The 13,832-nt window shown below is 36.5% G+C and overlaps 1 protein-coding gene across 1 annotated transcript in view; it reads left to right on the forward strand.

The window, feature by feature from the left end:
* LOC145500761 (NLR family CARD domain-containing protein 4-like) overlaps positions 1-13,832 on the forward strand; it is an 87,713-nt gene that overhangs the window by 6,453 nt on the left and 67,428 nt on the right. The window lies entirely within an intron of this gene.

Raw genomic sequence — 13,832 nt, forward strand, 5'->3', positions numbered from 1 at the left:
AGTTAGTCACTCGTGTTTACAAATATGTTTTACAGTTGTATTAATTCTCTTGTTTGTATAGATATTAAAAAAAAAGTTTGTTCGCAACCCTAAACGTGATTCATACAGTTGATAATCAAAATGTAGTGTTCATGAAACAACATGTGGAGTTTTGTCACCCGATCTACGTGTTGGAAGTTAAAGCAGTGATCGCGATCACTAAGTCAACACAGCAGCGCCGCCTATGTTTTGCGAACTATCGCTCCCAACTGAATCTAGATAAAGAAAAATGTGGAAGCTGGAAAAGATTTTTTGACTCAGAATTTGAAAAATATGGAGGTGAAGTAACACTAACTGGAAATCTAAACATAAAAGACAGTCGTAACATTATTAAAGTATCAGATCCTTTTTTTGAAAGAAATTCTTGAAATCTGGTCAGAAGCTAATTATGAAGAAAAGATTGTATCAGTTTATCACTTTCGGTCATCGCCCTTATGGTATAATTCACTTATAAGAGTTGGGAATAGACCAGTGTTTTTTAAAGAATGGTTCCTCAAAGGAATAACAAAAGTAGAACATTTAATGGATGACTCTGGAAAGTTTCTCTCATTCACTGCTTTCCAAACTATACATGACCTGACAGCCCGACCTTTAACCTTTCTTGGAATCATTTCTTCAATAAAACTTCTTCTAAGATATATACTCCATAACATCAGAACCTCTATTAAACATGAAGGTTTCTTGTCAAAATTTTTAAAAAGCAAAAAAACTTAGTAGACTAGCATATAGTATATAAGAAACTTGCAATTGTATCAGGAAAAAGTGAACCACCCAACCAAAGTCAACAAAAGTGGCAGGAAAACGTTACTCTCACAACAAAACAAGAGCTCAACTGGAAGGAGGTTTGCCAAATGGCTTTTCAATGTACAAAGAGCACAAAACTTATAACTTTCAATTTTAAATTTCTTCATAGAAGAATATCAACAAACAACTTCTTGAAAAAAAATTGGTCTCGTCGATAGCGAGAAATGCACTTTCTGTGAAAGAGAAACAGAGAACTTGCACACTTATTTTGGGCTTGCCCAAAAACTCAATATTTTTGGACCAATTTTAAAGTATGGCTACAGTCTTGCCAAGTCATTGCCAGAGACACCCTGATAGCTCTAAACATGAACTACAAATTAACTTCTGCTGCTTAAATGCTAAATATTACATTTGGCTAGGTAGACAGAAAAAATGTTCTCCAAAACTAAATGATTTCTTACTGTATTTAAAACATATCATTCTATGAAATGGAAAAAAATACAACTGTAATCGTTTTAGAAAAGTGGGAGCCTCTGTTGCCTCTTTTGTAATCTCTTGACAGCTTGACCCTAGTCCCCTGAAAATGAAAATAAAAATAAAAGGAAAAGAAACAAGGTGCATATATACCATGCATATTTTCTGTAATTCGCAATTCGGAATTTACATTACTGACAGGAGTAAACTGGTATGATCTTGCCGTGCTAGAATTGTAAGTAGTGTAAGTAACTACATTAATATTGTATTGTAAGCAGTGTAAGTAGCAAGTAATTAAAAAAAAAAGAGCTGATGGCACTGATCAATTTACTGGTTCAACCACAAAAATTGCATATCAAAATATTTCAAATTTTCTCTTAATGCCAAAATCAATCAAAATGAGTGTGAAAAATGTCCATGTACGCTATGCAACTTCCTTCCTCTCCAGAAGATTTACTGACCCATACGGGAGATTGGGAGATTCATCTGAATCTGGGAGAGTTGGCATACTTGGTAGTTAAAGCATATTATTGTATATTTATTAGTTAATGGATGAACCAACAAGGTTCATTGAGGTTGTAATGGAGTTACACACCAGCAATAATTAAGTCTCACAACCATAACCCAGATATTTTTGTCCTGGCACATTTAAAATGGTTATATGTAGGCTTAGTGATGCTGCTGAAGTTTTTGAACTTACATTTCTTTTTTCTTTCAGTGTAACCCGGCTGTGAGACCTTATTCCAACATGTGAATTACCCATAACTCTCAGCGATTACAATAATTATGATGCCTCCATAGGTTAGTTAATATGCAAATCCCATATAAGTTGTAAAGTTCCATGTTAAGGTGATATATTATAACCTGTAAAGTGGGGTTATCTATTAGACACCTCAGTATAAATGTCCATATTAGAGAGGCAAGCAACTACATGCATGTACACTAGCTAGAGAGGTGTCATGATCTTAAAGAGATAATTTTAATCACTCAAGGTTCAACTGAAGCTGTTATCAATCTTTGGAGATTATTTTACCGATAGTTAACAGACCAAGGGTCAGCAAACACAAATTATCATGACAGACGAGGTATGATGAAAACCTCTTCAGGACAATCTTGTCTTACATGGATTTTTTTTTTGCAGGAAAATGGAAATTTTTAAGGAATAAGAAAGCAGATTTCTCAATCTTTTTTTGAGTATTAAATTGGAGGACGATGTTTTCAACAAGATTGGGTGAGTAACAAAATAATTATATTACAATAATGGATAGTAAGGAAAGGTTAAATAGATACAAGATATACACTGATGAGAAAAATTATTTTGGTAAGTTTTCTGAGTTTTCAAAGGCAGCAGATTTCTTGGACTATAGCAAAATAGCTGTTTGCCTGTCACAAAGATCTAGAGGTGATTGACCTTTTGAAAACAATATACATGTATATTAACTGTTAAATTACATGTATTACAGTCATGGTGAAAATCGCATACATAGCAAATGTCATACAGTGAAACAAGCAGCTGAATTTTTTTGAAGGGGTTAAAGTTTATTCATACATGTATTTGTTCAAGAGGTGATCATTAACTGCCCATTGATTATACATGTATAGACTTCTTCAAGCTTTGAACAGCTGTTCACTTTACTATTTTCACACTGTGCAGTGCACAATAGTGTGACAGGAGACTGGCAGGAGACTGGTTTATGCGTCTTAACTCTTTATTAAAACTCTTTCACGGGAAACAAAAAAAGTGACAAAATTGGCAGTCATTACATGTTTCATTTAATATCTCGAGCAAATATTTAGAGCAGTGAAGAATGCAATATCTCATTTGAAAGGGCACACAAAAAAAATGCTTTCTATAACAATAATTTCAATCCTGAGTTTTCAAAGGCAGCAGATTTCTTGGACTATAGCAAAACAGCTGTTTGCCTGTCACAAAGATCTAGAGATGATCAACCTTTTGAAAACAGTATATATTAACTGTTTAATTATATAGCAGTCAGTTAATCCAGTATTGTCAGCAAAGCTATTATCCTTTAATTTCTGAAAACTGTCCAATTTGGGATTTAATTTGGACAGTTTTCAATAAGGACTTTGAGTAAAAACGCAGAAACTGTCCAATTTGGGAAAAAATAGGACAGTTTGTGTCAGCCAATGAAATTAAGATGAAACCTTGCAAAGATTTCCGAAGATCACCTGCACATTCCTGAAGATTTCTGAAGATCCCCGAACACTTCCAAAGATTCCCGAATATCACCCGAACATCTCCAAAGATTTCCAAAGATCACTTGCGTACTTTGGAAGATCGCCCGAACACTTCCGAAGATTTCCGAAGATCACCTGAACACTTCCCAGGATTTCCAAAGACTTCTGACAGTCTCCGGCGATCTCTGATGATCACCGGATGTTTTCGAAGCTTTCCCAAGTTTCGGAAGATCAAGGGCCCAGTCTGATTTTCTTCAGAGACAGTTACTGTAGTTTTCCTTGCAAAGCTGTATTACCTCAGGAGCTGTATAATTAATAAGTAACAGGACTACATGCTTCTCCAGTTTGGAAATAATTGGATTCAAAAAATTCCTCTGACAGCCAAATTGGACTGCGGCCTCGTCCAATTTTGGCTGTCCTCAGAATTTTTTTCATCCAATTATTTCCAAATTGGACAGCATGTAGTCCTATTACATATACAAATTATTACAGTCATGGTGAAAATCGCATACATAGCAAATGTCATACAGTGAAACAAGCAGACTTTTGCTGAATTTTTTTGAAGCAGTTAAAGTTTATTCATATTTGTACATGAGGTAATCATTAACTGCCCATTAATTATATATGTACATGTATAGACTTCCTCAAGCTTTGAACAGCTGTTCACTTTACTATTTTCATGCTGTGCAGTGCACAATACATGTAGTGTGACAAGAGACTGGCCTAAAGGACCTTTTGATTAATCTGCTTGCTGGTTTATGTGTGTTAACTCTTTATTAAAACTCTTTCACTGGAAGAAAAAAAGCAACAAAATTGGCAGTATTACATGTTTCATTTAATATCTCCACAAATATTTAAAGCAGTGAAGAATGCAATATCTCATTTGAATTAGGGAACAAAAAATGCTTTCTATAAAAATAATTTCAATCCTGAAAAATTAGAAACTAGATGCTTTGCTGTGTGTACCCAGGCAGTCGTTACACTGAGAAGCATAATTATATTGCTATAATTATATTGTAATTGAGCTAAATGTTCTGCGTTTGAAGTCATACGAAATTCAATTGAATTGATATGCTCAAGCTATTCTGCCTCTGATTGCATTTCTTGGAATCGATTAATAGCTTATTACTCTTTTGCAGGTCTTTAGGGCGTGAAATGAGTCAAGGTCTTTATATCAGCCTATAAACATTTCAGTCTATTTTCCTTAGCCTTTGCCGTCGTCGTCGTTTTTTTTTTTGCGTTTCCCAAGCAAGTGAGACATTTTGAATTTCAGAGTTATGGCGGTGCGTGACATTGAGCTACGGACGCATTTGTCAAAAAACATATACTTATCTCGTGATTTTTAGCCCATTTAGAAGTTAAAGTATTAGGAAAAGTGCTTATGTAAATGCTTGTTTGCTCAATACAGGTAATCAGTTGCCTAGAGAGCCAAAGTAAGTTCCAGATGTTGACACTATTTTCTGGCCGCAATGTTGGTGTACCGCGAAGGTACACCAACATAGCGACTCCATACTGGGCCTTCTAAATTTGTGCAAAATATTTTGATGAACATCTGAGATTTGGCAAAACGCACAAACTTAAAAACTAGAGAAGTGTCGTCTTAATTAATCTCCTATAACATCACAATTTCTTGACTTTATCTGCTAAATGGTTTCTGTATAATTTTTTTATTGCATCAGGATTAATAAAGTGTATTATCGTTTGTCTCACGATGTAGTCACTTGAGATGTAGATCGCGACGTTTCGACTGCTTACTGCTAGTCTTCTTCAGGCGATAAGGTCGACTGATTGCACGGTATCATTTATATCACAAAGGTCAGCTGCGATTGGTGCATTTCGATCCTCCTATTGTTCCATTGTTCCGGCGAGTAGCTGTTCCCTCAGTGGTCCGCTGTTGTACCGTTCTCCTGTTGTTGTGTTTCTTGATCGTGGGTATCCATGCTTCAGGAATTTCAATTCCACTATTGCTGTTGATGTTGTTAGGGTGAAGTCTTATGTGAATAGCTTCCTTGACCCTACGTGTGTACCAGTGAGGATCTCGATCAATAAACTTGACCTCATTCCAGATGGGATAGTGGCCGGTCTCGTGGGTGTGTTCAGAAACGGCGGAGGTACGGGCGAGTCGTATATCCCTGTCGTTTTCTTTGATCCTCTCCTGCATAGATCTCCCTGTTTCCCCGATGTAGACTTTGCCGCACTCACAGGGAATTCTGTAGACAACACCATCTTGTTTAGCCAGGTTGACGGTGTCCTGTGGTCGCACTACATCAGTAATCGCTGGAGAGAAGAAACATCTGTCATCTGTACTTGTTTCACGTCTAAAAATACGATGATGCTTCTGAAGATGCTTTTTATCAAGTTGAAGAGTTGATAGCCCCGGTTGATAGCTCCTTTGGTGTAACATGATCCTTGATAAATTCACTCAAAATGTTCGTTCGTAAATTGATCTCTCATAAGGCTTGCAGACCGACCTGTTCCGAAAATCCTTAACATCCTTTAGTGTTGGTCTACCGCAAATGGTATGTTCATTTGTATGTGATTTCATCGCCCTAGAAATCATGGAATCCGTGCTAACTTCTCATTACAACAACTTCTGAAAATTCCATGCTTTGTACACATGCACAAGTGACGCATGCGCCTTAGAGACCAGACAGCGATTTGTGACTGAACGAGGAAAAAAAAAGAGCTGAAATTTAAATCCAGGCCTCACTACCTGGGTAATAAGCCTCACCTCTTGATTTACAGGTACTAATGCAGAATTCTCCACAGTGTTAAGGGAATCTCTGCGTTCCGCTGGTTCAGCAATCATTCGGACTGTATCGTTCTGTTTTCTTAAGTTTATTTACGATCTACATTCAATTGATCTTGATCTCTATTCATTCTGTCAGTTACAAAACAAGATAGCAATTCTATTTATTGGTTATTACAATGGAAATACATGCCTTAACTACATAAAGCCATTATATCATTAATACTTATTTGTGGTTTTCAAAGATCCTATAATTGTATTTTCTATCGCATGACTTGGCTTGAGTTTTCAGCAGGGCTAATCCAATTAACAACTCTGTAAATTACACCCAAAAGTCACACATTCCTCTACCTCACAGGATGTTTAAAACCAAATTTGCACCCACAATTTCCTTAGATAATTATTTATTTTACTGTCTGTAACATAAGTCAACATTCTTGTAGTTATTTCAAATTATACGCAAGCACCTTTCACGACACGTACAATGTACATTGTACTATCCCTGATATAAGTTACATGTAGCAAATATGTGAAGTTTATAAGAATTTGCAAGGAAATTTGAGACCCCAAACTTGCCAACTTTTACAAAGAAAATATATATGCTACAGTAGTTGCCCCCTTGCATACTGATGTACATTTCTTTATAAAAATTGGCAAGTTTGGAGTCTCTTATTTCCATGCATAATTTGCAGTGTATTCCTATGAAATGTGGCACATACTTTATTTATTAAATTTAATGTGATAAATTGACCTACATGTATGGTGGTGCAGGTTTTTTGTCAAAATGAAAAAATACGAAAAATTGTTTATATTGTGTGACATCATTGAAGTGGTCCATTATGTAACGGTCCGGCTAAGAAGTATGCAAAAGAATGAAAGACTGCGTTGATTGCTACTTTCTCATCAAGGTTTTGGCCACTGGGAAGTTTGCTTCCCATCAGGAATTAGGGTGGGATTCCCACCAAAACTGGCCCCCAAGATACATTTTTGTCAGGGCAAATTTAGTCTCGGTGGAATTCTGGTGGGATCCTGCCAGGATTCCTGCTGGGATTCCTGCTGAGTATGAAAATCCTGGTGGCCAAAATATTCAAATTTCAGTAGAATAAAATTTGTATAGTTACACTGTAGTACTGAACAATCAGTCAATCGATCAATCAATCAAATCCAAATCTGTATTTTACTTCAAATTTTGTGGTAGCAAAAGAAAATAAATTCATTAAGTTAAAAAACTAAGAAATACATTCGTAATAGATAAATTCATCAAACCTGGTTAACAAATTTCACCAGGTTATAAAGTGTTCATCTACTTTTGTGTAGCCTGTGAGAGAAATTAATACATGTAGATAGGCATTATCAGTATTTGCAGGCGTACATGTACATGCACATGTACATGTGCATGTACTGTGTACGGGCAATTCCACTGTGTGGACGTTATATTCAGACTCAATCTTGAAAATTAAATTTACCACAGACAAAGGATAAATTGGAGTTGTCCAGTTTACCAGTTATGAACGTGTTTGTGCCTACTGACATGTTACTTTATCAATGGACCATTTGAAATTCCAGAGCAACTACAGTATTGCAGTTGCTCTACATTGAAAGTAATAGGAAGCATACATGTACATGTAGAAGGGTTTAAGAACTATTAGAAATGATTATGTTCAACAGAATGGCAGAACCTCTTCTATTGTTGAAATTTCAGAATACTGTAGTTTAAAACCCACTTGAAAGCTGCTGTCTTTGTCAAAAGTTTGTTAGGTGAAATTAGGGCAAATTTAGAAGGACATAATTATGTGATGTAATGTTCTGTCTTTTAAGAACCATTTCAAAATGTTTTTACTTAAGTTCAAGAAGTGTAATGTCTACGACGTAACATCTAGAACAATGTTTTGCTGACATTATTTGGAAAATGTTGCAGTTAATTTACCAGAGATATATTTTTGCCATTGAAAGTGTTTCCATTGGATATCTAGCTGTGTGACAAGGATGTTTTTAAAATCTTTCATTTAGTCATTTTAGGAAAGAAAAAAGATTGTTAAAACATTGTGGATGTTACGTAACATCCATGACAAAACTTACTTTGTTATAATTATCTACTTTTTGAAAAAGTTCAGGGTGAAATTTGTATCACTTGTGTATTAACTCCAGTGAGGGACTTTTTCTGATACAAGTGTTTGAAGTCCCTTATATTTCCCTAGTTTGATGCAGCAAATTAAAAAGTTTACTTCTTGCCTGTTGTTTGCTCAAAAGAAAAAATAAATAATTACTTTGGGGACACCCTTGAATACACGGTTGTCATAAGGGTGCTGAAATTTGTTTTTCTGTGTATTTTTAAAACTTGGCAACTGTATTCATGTGCAACCTCTTTTTGAAAATCTGGAATCTGACACCACTCATGTGGAATTGCCCATACATGTACATATACATCTTTATTTTTTTCTCAAGCATCTGAGCGGGCCGGAATCCTTAGTCCTCGAATTTGACTGGCTAATCATACGCACGTGACCAGTCCAGCTTTTTACGATATGGCCCACGGGCCGGATTTTTTTTCCTCTGCCTAAATTTCGCTCCTAAAAGTTAGCGGTAATCGTCAATCTTTTGCCTTTTTTACACATCCACTGACGATTAGTCAACGCAAGTTTATCTCTGTTCACTTTAAAATGGCAAAGAAAGTCACTGTAAGTAAATTCAATTGAGTGTTTTGAAGTTGTGAGAGTTTGCTAAATTGTTTGTAGCGTGGCGCTGTAATGGTGCGTGATCCTGTGTTTCTCTCGCGGTAAAATTTGAGTCAATTTTAGTCGAGTTTACCTCTCTGATCGTTGCTGTATTTAGAAGAATTTCTGTGGAATACACTTAACGAATTTCCTTGCTTTCTGCTATTCAATTCATGGTAGAAAAGTGATGAAGTGATTTTAAAAGCACCGACTGACAGAAATTGTTTTGTTAGTAAAACTTTAAACTTTGCACAAAATTTCACACCGCAAAAACAATTTTGGAGAACTTAACTGGTGAAATAAATGCAACTAACACAAAGTAGTTCGAAAAAAATCTGTTTTTTAATACATTGGACATCTTTCTTTGTTTACTATCAGAGTTACTCTCTTGTTGCCGAGATTTTTTACAAATCGTTAGTGGACGGAACGCAAGCCGATTCAACAACAAGAGTTGTGATACAAAGCCATTTGTAATATGTAAAACCAATTTGCTGCAGGAAAAAAAATAAGCATGTTATTTGCTGGCTTAGGGTTGGTCCGTATGGTGAAAAACTGTGACCTTGGGCTTAAAAATTTTGCCCTTGGCCCGCGGCATCAGGCAGCATTTTCAAGTCCTCGGTCACAGTTTTTCACCATATGGACCTGCCAGCTGGCAAATAACATATATATGTGTGTGTCTCTAGATTTCCAGTTTGAGCAAGTGTATGTTAAATCGACAACTCCTGACTAGCTGTTTGAAGGGTTGAAATTGTTTTCACCACATGTGAATGCAACAATCACAGTACTGGTGATAAAATATCTATTGAACTGAAAGTTAGACAACTATTGTTTTTATTTTCAATAATATTAGATATTTAAACCTTACAAGCAATATTTCTAGTTGAAGGGGGTGACAGTTATTTTAAAGTCTAGCCGGTTGAATAGATGCAATATTTTCTGAAATGGGTGCTCTGGATGGGTGTTTCAAAAACTCAGACCTCAGACCCTAAAAACTCAGACCCTCTTGATGTCTCGAAAACTCAGGCCTGAAAAATAAAACAATTTTTCACAGGGTGTTTGCAATGGATTGCTTCAAAATGACTTGTTTACAATGTCATATATGCTGCAGGCGGAATCTGAAGGGAGAGATAGAGAGAAAGAAAAAGAAAAATCAGCTGTGGAGGTGGATTCCTCTGCTTCGATCATGAAAATAATACCCAACATTTGTATCATTTTTTGGTTGCCTAACAAGTATAAACCAAATTAAATTTTATCAAATTAATATATTTAGAGGCCATTAAAGCCACATTTAGTTAGCGTGAGGTGTGTTGCATGAGAATTTTGCAATACAAATATATGAGCGTAACAGTCACTCTTTAGTGACCAAAAAAACAGGGAAATGATCCAAGAGTGCCAAAAGCAAGAAAAGAGAGTGGAGGAAAAAGAAAAGACATTGCTAACTAGAATTTTTATTTCACCTACATTAATTTGGAGATTCAAGTTTTTGGCAAGAAAGAAAGTGTTAAGAAGAACTTTAAGTGAAAGGGTGAAAACGACATTAACCTTGGTTTTTTTTTTGTTTGTTTGTTTGTTTGTTTTTTCATATTTATTACCTCCCTAAGGACTCAACTGACAGGCACAACAAAGTACAATCATCACTCGTGAATTAACATCTTTTAAACAAATACAATGTTAGTAGAACCAGATTTTAATAGGCACAATTTAAGCAACTACTGAAGAAACCAGATAATATATAACATGGCAATTTAACTTGGACATTTCTGTCCAAGGGTGAAAGGTGCATTGAGGTTAACCCTATGTGAAACACCAACCTGTGAGACAAGGCCAGACCACCGGGAACATCAGGAAACTACACGTACGTGCCCTACTCTTTTTGATAAGTGTGTGGGTTTTTTAATGTCCCCTGCTAACCATGTAACACTGAAGATGCAGGAGATGGGGCAGGCAAGAAGACTTGAATGTCTAACCATTTGCAGATGTAATTACAAAGGCAGCACATTCTCCTCAGTTGTTTTAAGACCCTGAGTGTTGGTCCTGTCTAGGGCTGGAACCCTCAATCTCCTGCACGGAAGTCTGGTACTCTACCAACTGAGCTAACCAGGTGGTGTACATGTAATGCTCATGAGTCTGTTTTCATTTTCTTTCTCTGCAGTTCACTTGACTTCCAATCCATCAGCTTCCAGATAAGTAGACATCCAGTGGATAAGTGTAAGCAAAACTAACCGCTGTATCTACTGGATAGTCATTTGTTTGGTGGATAGCATCATTCATCCCTGCTGTTACACCATTTTGGCCTGGTAGCTGCTGCTAAAATCTTTAACACAAGTCAGCTTAAATTGTAAAGGTGAGTCACTTACATCGTTAATCGTGATCAGCTCAGTAGCAAGTACAAAGAATCTGTGAAGACATTATTGATCGTGGCAGTTATACTCAACTTAGGCAGTTTTGAAATTAAAGCCTGAAAAAACAAACAAACAAAAAAATCATTATCTATGGGTGTGTTATGAAGTAGCATTGTGATTAGCTCCCAGTTGGCTTGATAGCTCAGTTGGTAGAGCACTTTACCAATATAGCAGAGGCCAGGGGTTCAAAATCCCGTTCAAGCCTGAATTTTTTTTTAGGCTTTAACCCTCAGACCTACAAGAAAGGGGGAATGCCACCCCTGCATAAGATTTTTTCGAAGTTTTGAAAAGATTATTTTCCCTAAGGGGCTGAAACTTTCAGTAGCTGTTCATTTATCCTCCACAGGGATTTTGAAGTGTCAATAGTGTGTCCATGATTTTTGACATTGCCATGGCAACCACAAAATTTCATGCAGATCTGGCCAAAAATAAACTTTTTTTTACAAAATTCTTATTTTTTCCCAGTTTTCTTCATCAAATTGCAAAAATTGATGAATATCTACAACATTCCAGAAGCATTCTGGCTTGATTTTGAGTTAATTTCAATCCCTTATTTCTTGACGTTTAAACAAAATAGTAAAATCCAACATGGCAGATCCAAGATGGTGGCTCAAATGGCGTCATCTTGTAAAGCGAGCTCAGGGTTATCTACTCAGCATAAATTTATTTCACTTATTTGCCTTAAGTAATAGAATGAAAAGCCAGGGTAGGGGTTCCATTGCCCCTCACCCCCCCTCCCCCCCGCCGTACCACGGTGTGTAAACTATATGAATTAGATTGTACATCCAAGGATTAATTTCACAACTGCTAATGTTATGGGTGTCTTGAAAACAAAGACCCCCTAAGACCCCAAAGACCCCTAAGACCCCCTAAGACCCCCTAAGACCCCAAAACTTGAAAACAAAGACCCTCATTTTTTTTTTACATATTTTTTTGGGGGTACTCCTCTCCCCAGTATCCCTGGAAAAATTGATCTCCCGAGGGGAGGCCATTCTTGTAATTTTTCATGTGTACAACAATCTGCATGGTTTAAATTAAAAGTGACAGTCCTCTGTTTGTACTCTCTCTTCTTTTTGTCACTTCCCCCCAAAATTATATTTTTCTGAGGGGAAGGGGTGGAGTTTAAAATATGTACCACCCTCCACTTGTAAGGGCCCATTAACTGATCTTTTTGAGTCATTACTAAGGAAAATTTATTCTCATAATTATAACCTTATTATTTTGAGTTAGTTCAGAGTTATTTCATGTGTTTTAACCGTTTCATGATCAGTAACACTGGTGATGACGTCATCAGGCCACGCCCATGGTCATGTGACTAATACTGAAAAGATGCAAAGGTTCCCAGGCAAATTACTTTATTGGGATTTTTTTCATTGATTTAATATTTTAATTTACATGTAAATCCTCATTAAGCTATGCATAGATTTTGTTTCATTTCTAAAAGGTCAGATTTTGGGAGAATTTCAAACTTTTGAAAAATTCGTAATTTTCTGAAAAAGCATGATTTCAAAAAAGGAATGCATGGCTATGTTTCCAACGTTGGCTTTAATTGAAAATTGTCGAAAAAGGCTGGTTTTAATGAAAAACTGCGTTTTCTTTAGCATTTAGAAAACCGGAAGTGCGCCCGATATATATTGGAAGTTATCCTATCAGCGCGTGCGCAATTTACACTACCAGCTCAGTTCGGTAAGATCAAACAAAGCCACAACGAGTTAGTTTTCTCTTTCTATTGCTCTTGTTTTTCTGTCTCTCTCTTATTTTGTCTTTGCTTGTACTTTTTTTACTTTGCATTTTGTGAAAAACAAAGAAAAACATCTAAAATGTAAGCGGATTTGCAAGTCATTGAGTTGTTTTTATTTTCTGCACTCAGGCTGATGTAAGTAACCAGAAGTGAAATTTCACCTCCTTAGCAATGCACGAGTGCACGCATGAATCAGTTAATTGGCCCTTAATCTCCCATTAAGAGCACAAGGTTGAAAACCTGATAACTGTACTGTACTCCCCCTTGCCCCAGTACTTTCTCCTTTTTCTTTCCACCCAACCTAAAGAACTTGTCTTATCCGAGGGGGTTGTCGGGGGTGGGGGACGGGGGAGGAGAGAAGGAATTTGAAAATAGATCATCTTGGATTTTACATTGTGTTCAAACTTAACTGGAACAGTAAAATACTCTGCTTTTCAAGGCAAAATTTGTGAAAAAGCTCACTCAAATCATCTTGTTACTCTGTTCAGTCTAATTTTAGATCACTGCTGTGACTTACAGCTTTACACAGACACTGTGAAGCCATGAGACTTTACAGGGTGGGGGGGGGGGGGGGGTGGCCTGGCGTGAGCTGAAGATAATTACACATTTTCCGAACACCTCTGAAGATTGCCCGAACCGTTCTGAAGGCTTTTGAATATCACCTGAACATTTTTAAACACCTCTGACAGTCATCCAAACCCTTCCCAAAGATCTGCGAAGAGTGACAAAGATCATCTGAAGATTGGCAAAGACTTTGGAACATTATCGGA

Source organism: Orbicella franksi, chromosome 10 (genome assembly GCF_964199315.1).
Source record: "Orbicella franksi chromosome 10, jaOrbFran1.1, whole genome shotgun sequence".
Classification (NCBI taxonomy): Eukaryota; Metazoa; Cnidaria; class Anthozoa; order Scleractinia; family Merulinidae; genus Orbicella; species Orbicella franksi.